The sequence below is a fragment of the Coregonus clupeaformis genome, chromosome 21, assembly GCF_020615455.1.
Source record: "Coregonus clupeaformis isolate EN_2021a chromosome 21, ASM2061545v1, whole genome shotgun sequence".
In the NCBI taxonomy this organism is placed as follows: Eukaryota; Metazoa; Chordata; class Actinopteri; order Salmoniformes; family Salmonidae; genus Coregonus; species Coregonus clupeaformis.
The window spans coordinates 39,326,686-39,333,775 of NC_059212.1; the positions used below are offsets into that span (position 1 = coordinate 39,326,686).

Genomic DNA, 7,090 nt, shown 5'->3' on the forward strand with positions numbered 1-7,090 from the left:
CTGATAGTGTGGGCGTTAGGAAACAAATGTGAAGATATTGACATACACAACCCTGATTAGCTGATAGGATGTTCTAGAGCCCACCCCTTACCCAGATGAACAGTCATTGGTCTATTATAATCAGATCACATTGTGAAGTCATGATGTGGGCCCAAAGTTCCATCCCACCTGAACAGGCTGAAATTCCAGGATTTTATTTTCAAACAGCTCTTACACAAAAAAGGGAAATCACATTTTAACTGCACGGCCCATTTAAGAAAGTATAGTACCACTGGCTGTAGTCTCACACTGATGTCTCCACTCCATTCCCACAATACCTCACTAATGTGTGTGTCGAATGAATCAAGAAGATGCATATGTCGGTATATTAATTAATTAATTAATTGGGGTTTGTTAAACTGTCGGTCAGGACCCAAAGTGGGCCGTGGGCATGTGAGAGGTGGGTTGTTAGTTAATAGAATACACACTGTTTCTTCTTCATTTAGGTCGCTGGAGGATGATTTGGGTCACAGGAGGACGGTAAATGTCTCATTTGGGTCTCGAGCTGAACAGTTTTAATCAATTACTCATGTAGGCTACTTCCCAACTTGACTGTTCCTGTCCTGTACAGCAGCCTCGACTATGAGAAACTTGTGTTGTAAATTAAATGCATCCTTAACATCATTATGGTCCTCCAGTCAGTCACACGTTGGCATCCCTGTGTATAACCACCATGCTAGGCGGTGCCTTCTCCACTCTCTTCCCCCTCAGAGCCAGGGTGAGAAGGTTCCTGATGGACAGCGAGGCTCGGAGCAGCAGCTCCTTGAGTCCGGCCCGGTACTCTTGTCGCATCAGGCAGTACAGCACGGGGTTCAGGCAGCTGTTGGTGTGAGCCAGGCACACAGTCAGAGGGAAGTGTAGTCCTGGGCATTGTAGAAGACCTTACTGAAGAGCACCAGGTCACATTTTATCACTACTCCCCACAGTGTCAGAGCCTGGTTGGGCAGCCAGCAAAGGAAGAAGGAGAGCACCACGACGGTCACCGAGCAGGTCACTTTGGAGTGGCGCCATTGACGGGACCTCTCGCTCTATGAACTCTCCATGAGCGGTACCTTCTGTGTCTGGTAGAGGCCCAGTAGAACCTGAGAGTCCCAGTGACCTGAGGCAGATCCAGAAAACCGGACCAGACACAGCTCGTCATCCGCAGACACCTAGAAACAGCACAAAGATGCACCACAATGGAATTAAGTCTTTGACTTATGTTTTCAATTGATGTGTTTTGTTTCGATGTACACACAAACAGATTTACATGCATTTTAAAATTGGCAAATAAAATCAATCAAACAAACCTGGGCTGTGGTGGAGTAGATGGTGTGGGGCATCGTGACAGCCAGTGACACCACCCAGATGGCAAAACTGGCCCACTTGGCACGTGCCGCAGCCATCAGTGAGGAGGTGAGGGAGCAGTAGCGAGCTACGCTCATGGCCGTCAGGAAGAAGACGCTAGCGTACATGTTCATGGTAGTCACAGAGCTGACAGTCTTACACATGACCCTGCCGAAGGGCCAGCGGAAGTCCAGGGCTGTGTCCAAAGCCCAGAAGGGCAGGGTGAGGACAAACTGGAGGTCAGTCACGGCCAGGCTCCTCACAAAGTAGTCAATAGACGAGTGGTGCAACTGGTGGCGGGAGTGGAGAAGGAACAGCGCCAGGAGGTTTCCCACCAGCCCCAGAGCACACACCACCAGGTAGACCAGAGCAATGACCACTAACACCTGGAAGAAGGCAACACAGTCAAGAGTCAACTCCTGATACATAATGGCTTGGTACTGTCATTAATTAATAATAATCAAAAAGAAAAAGAATGAAGTTAAACTTAAGTTGATTTCTCCTAACCCACAACAAAATAATCTATTTTATATCAAGATAATCTACCTTTAGGACTTTAAACTGGGATCTATAAAGCTGCAATATGTAACTTTTTGGGCGACCCCACCAAATTCAAATAGAAATGTCAGTTATAGATCTGTCATTCTCATTGAAAGCAAGTCTAAGAAGTGGTAGATCTGTTCTATGTTTGCTATTTCTATGCTTCCCGTTCTTAAGTTTTGTTTTTGCATCTTTTACTTTCGGTTTTGTACACCAGCTTCAAACTAAATACAATATTTGTGGTTATGAAAAATATATTTCACAGAGGTTTAGATGGTAGAATGATTCTCTACACTATAATTGCGTGTTTTGTCACATACACTGAAATTAAGCGAACTATTCGAATTTTAGCAACCAGGAAATGATGGAGCAATTTCTGCATAGTGCATCTTTAATGGGGAAACTGCCACATCCATTTGCGATATTACAACAACAAAGGAGTTACTGAAAACAACAAACATGCTGAGCTACACTCCTCAGCTTGGCAACAAAAACAATAACAATGGTGTGGCGGCCAGTGGCACTGCGGATTCTATCTTTAAGCTTGACAATATATTGTTTGTATTGTTATATTGTTTATATATTGTTTAAAAACAATAAAATAAAATAATTTAATAATTAAATAATTTATCTTGGTAAGACTTCTTGCAAAATATTAGTTAGTGCTAGTCTGGAACAAAAGCCTGCACAACCAGTAGTAGCTCTCCAGGTCCAGAGTTGCAGATCCCTGAGCATCACTCCTTATTGGGCTAGCAGGGCTACTATGAAGTAGAATGAAGTTACACCTGATATAAAGTTAGTTTTGCGTTTGTCACTCTAATGGTTAGGGTTAGGACTCATGTTCGCGCTGTCCCCATACAGCTCCGGAGCAGACTCTGGAGAGGAGATGGAGCCAGCAGTCCAGCGAGAGGTTGTGGAGCGATTCTCCGGACAGGTTAGCCTGCTCTGGGCTCCTCGCGTCCTCCTGACCTCCTCCACACCCACTCAGACCCAGGTGGAGCAAACTGCTGTTACTCTGATGCACAGTTCTTCTCTGTCATTCAGCAGAACACTCAGCATAAAAAGAGGGTCTCACATCAGCCAAAGTGTGAAGTAATGGTACAAACATTTCGAGTTAAGAGTAGCCTCAACATATCCAAATTCCAACCGCACTGTTTTTGTAAGTAGACACATTTTGTGTTTTAGGAAACAATCATTGTTAGTAAAGACTCACTTTTTTTTCGTTTCATTTTAAACGTGCTTGTTCAAGTCCGACTTCTTTCTGAATGAGTTGCATCACGCGTCTAGTCTGCGCTTTTTATACCGGTTGAGATGCCATGCTCGGGAAAAGTCTCCGAGAATCTGCGCTGTGCGGTTGCTATCACTTCATCACATGCATAAAATAGCGGGAGAGTAGGGGTGAGAATGTGGAGGAGGGCTGCAACCTGGTCTCAGAGCATGTCGTATTATTCTGTACGTAAATCCGAGACACCACATTTAGTATCATATGTTATGTTTCTTATGGTATGTATTAATTTGTGAATGTCCATCTCCAATTTAGTATGATATGTTACGAATTACAATTCATATTAGATGTTACGAATTTGAAAAATGTACAATATGTTATGAATTTGCAAAATGTTGTTTTTTACGAATCTGCTAAATGTATGATATGTTACACATTTTAGCTAGGTGGCTAACGTTAGCTAGCTGGCTAACGCTAGCTAGGCTAGGGGTTAAGGTTAGGGTTAAGTTTAGGAGTTAGATTAAAGGGTTAGGGGTTAGGGTTAGCTAACATGCTAAGTAGTTGCAAAGTAGCAAGTAGCTGAAAAGTTGCTTAAATGCTAAAGTTGCCCGTAGATCGGTGGGCGTTCATGTTATATGCCCACCCACCCATCCAACCCACCAACTACCCTATTTTCGTTTTTGCCTTAAGTAACCATCTGTCTTATGTAATCATACCAAATGTAACATATCATACTAATTTGAGTGTTCTGGATTTACATTTACTATGTTACGTCTAGTCTATGAGACCAGGCTGGGAGGAGAGAAAGAGAGAGAGGAATGGTCCAGAAAGTGGAGATGGAGAGAATGGGAGAAAGGGAGAGAGAGTGGTTGACTGGAGCGAAAGAGGTAGAGGGAAAGAAAGAGCAAGGAGAAGGGATGGAGAAAAAATATTAAATGTGTGGAGAGCCTCTTTCTGGGATTGCCTGATGATGAAAAGCACTTACTCTCAGACAGAAACTGCTACTTACCTCACTCTGCATGAGGCTGCCCAACCAACCTCCTGTCCATGGAGCACTAGTGCTTTTTCGTCTAGGACTAGGTTTAATCTGTGTCCGGGAAACCGGTCCATAACAGAGGTTTGCAATACATACTGCTCCAAGATGTATGGCAGAGGAGGTGTGTGTGATGTGATTGTTCTGCTGTACTTGGGGACTTTGGTGGGGCAGTGCCTCTGCTCCTAAACTCTGTGTTTGAGGGGTAATCATCATCACAACATCCCAAAACCCCTTTGACCAGTGTTCTTGGATTTTTCTGAGTGCTACTGTTTCTCTGAGTGCTACTGATTTTTAATAACACAGTAGGCCTATGGGGCGCTAAAAGTCGTTATGAATATTCAGTATTCATCATATACAGATGGGGTCATTGAAAGTGTTACCAAAACAAACATCTAATGCAGCCCTGTTTTCACTGCTGGATTAAAACTAGAGCCAAACATCAATCAGAAGATTATAGTATCCTTGCAGCAGCAGAGAGAGAGGCAAAGGATCCCCATTACCACCCACAGGATCTCTAGCCCACTGGGCACAGACGTCTATTCAACGTCTATTCCACATTGGTTCAACGTAATTTCATTGAAATGACGTGGAAACAACGTTGATTCATCCAGTGTGAGCCCAGTGGGGGGTCTCTGAACAGCCTCGGACAGTCAAGTCTTTATTCAAAAACATACATTTACATCTTTCCGATCACTACATGGAAAACAAACATTTCCTACTCTCCCAAGTACAGACTGAAGCAGTGCAAGGGAAACCTTTTTAAATAATAATTTTTATTGAGTTCAGACACATCAGTGAAACTTAGATAATAAATTATATGAAAGTACAGTAAGTGAAGTAAGTCAAAAAAATTAAGTCAGTAAATTAATATCTGCCGCCATTGTTCAGTAGCCACATTATTCAGTAAATCTATATATTAACTGATCTCTATAATACAGTACATAAAACCATATATTAGGGTTCAGCAATTCATATGATTTGGGATGTATCTTTGTCTCCCTCCATTTAGTATGATATATTAGGTTTCGTTACATATCATAATAAATGGAGGTACACACATTTTTGTAAAATATCCTACGTATGGCTCTGATTTCAGACTGGGTTCACAGGTCGAAATATGTAGCAGTACAGTTCTCTAAAAGCCAACCCTGATCCTGGGGAGCTAACAAGTGTACAGTTTTGTTCCAGCCCAGCACTAAGACACCTGATTTAACTACTCATTAAGACCTTGATTAGCTGAATCAGGTGTGTTAGAGCTGGTGGTGCTACAGTAGCCTAGTAGTTGAGTAGTTGTGTAGGAAGTCGATGGTGTTGGTTGAGAAGGAGCTCCGTATTTGCGTGGTCGAGGTTGGGTTTGCGATAGAGCGGTCAGAGGCTGTGGTCATAGTCATAGTTGTGGTCATGGTTGTGGTTGGTTAGGGGGTCTGAGTCTGCATACTCTGGCCTGAGTCGGAGCTTCCGGGTTGAGAGAGAGAGAGAGAGAGAGAGAGAGAGAGAGAGAGAGAGAGAGAGAGAGAGAGAGAGAGAGAGAGAGAGAGGAGAGAGAGAGAGAGAGAGAGAGAGAGAGAGAGAGAGAGAGAGAGAGAGAGAGAGAGAGAGAGAGAGAGAGAGAGAGAGAGAGAGAGAGAGAGAGAGAGAGAGAGAGAGAGAGAGAGAGAGAGAGAGAGAGAGAGAGAGAGAGAGAGAGAGAGAGAGAGAGAGAGAGAGAGAGAGAGAGAGAGAGAGAGAGAGAGAGAGAGAGAGAGAGAGAGAGAGAGAGAGAGAGAGAGAGAGAGATGTTATTTAAAGTTCAAATGTAACAAATTCAGGGGCAGTTGGACATTAGGGTCAGTAGTAGCCTACCTTAGTAAGTTACATTAGGGCCAGTAGTAGCCTACCTTAGTAAGGGGCAGTTGGCTGGACAGGTTGACATTAGGGCCAGTAGTAGCCTACCTTAGTAAGGGGCAGTTGGCTGGGCAGGTGGACATTAGGGCCAGTAGTAGCCTACCTTAGTAAGTTACATTAGGGCCAGTAGTAGCCTACCATAGTAAGGGGCAGTTGGCTGGGCAGGTTGACATTAGGGCCAGTAGTAGCCTACCTTAGTAAGGGGCAGTTGGCTGGACAGGTGGACATTAGGGCCAGTAGTAGCCTACCTTAGTAAGTTACATTAGGGCCAGTAGTAGCCTACCATAGTAAGGGGCAGTTGGCTGGGCAGGTTGACATTAGGGCCAGTAGTAGCCTACCATAGTAAGGGGCAGTTGGCTGGGCAGGTTGACATTAGGGCCAGTAGTAGCCTACCTTAGTAAGGGGCAGTTGGCTGGACAGGTGGACATTAGGGCCAGTAGTAGCCTACCTTAGTAAGTTACATTAGGGCCAGTAGTAGCCTACCATAGTAAGGGGCAGTTGGCTGGGCAGGTTGACATTAGGGCCAGTAGTAGCCTACCTTAGTAAGGGGCAGTTGGCTGGGCAGGTTAACATTAGGGCCAGTAGTAGCCTACCTTAGTAAGGGGCAGTTGGCTGGACAGGTTGACATTAGGGCCAGTAGTAGCCTACCTTAGTAAGGGGCAGTTGGCTGGACAGGTTGACATTAGGGCCAGTAGTAGCCTACCTTAGTAAGGGGCAGTTGGCTGGACAGGTTGACATTAGGGCCAGTAGTAGCCTACCATAGTAAGGGGCAGTTGGCTGGGCAGGTGGACATTAGGGCCAGTAGTAGCCTACCTTAGTAAGGGGCAGTTGGCTGGGCAGGTGGACATTAGGGCCAGTAGTAGCCTACCTTAGTAAGGGGCAGTTGGCTGGGCAGGTTAACATTAGGGCCAGTAGTAGCCTACCTTAGTAAGGGGCAGTTGGCTGGGCAGGTTAACATTAGGGCCAGTAGTAGCCTACCTTAGTAAGGGGCAGTTGGCTGGGCAGGTGGACATTAGGGCCAGTAGTAGCCTACCTTAGTA

The 7,090-nt window shown here is 44.8% G+C and overlaps 1 pseudogene; it reads right to left on the reverse strand.

The window, feature by feature from the left end:
- The window catches only part of LOC121534481, a 16,008-nt pseudogene continuing 8,918 nt past the window's right edge, over positions 1 to 7,090 (reverse strand).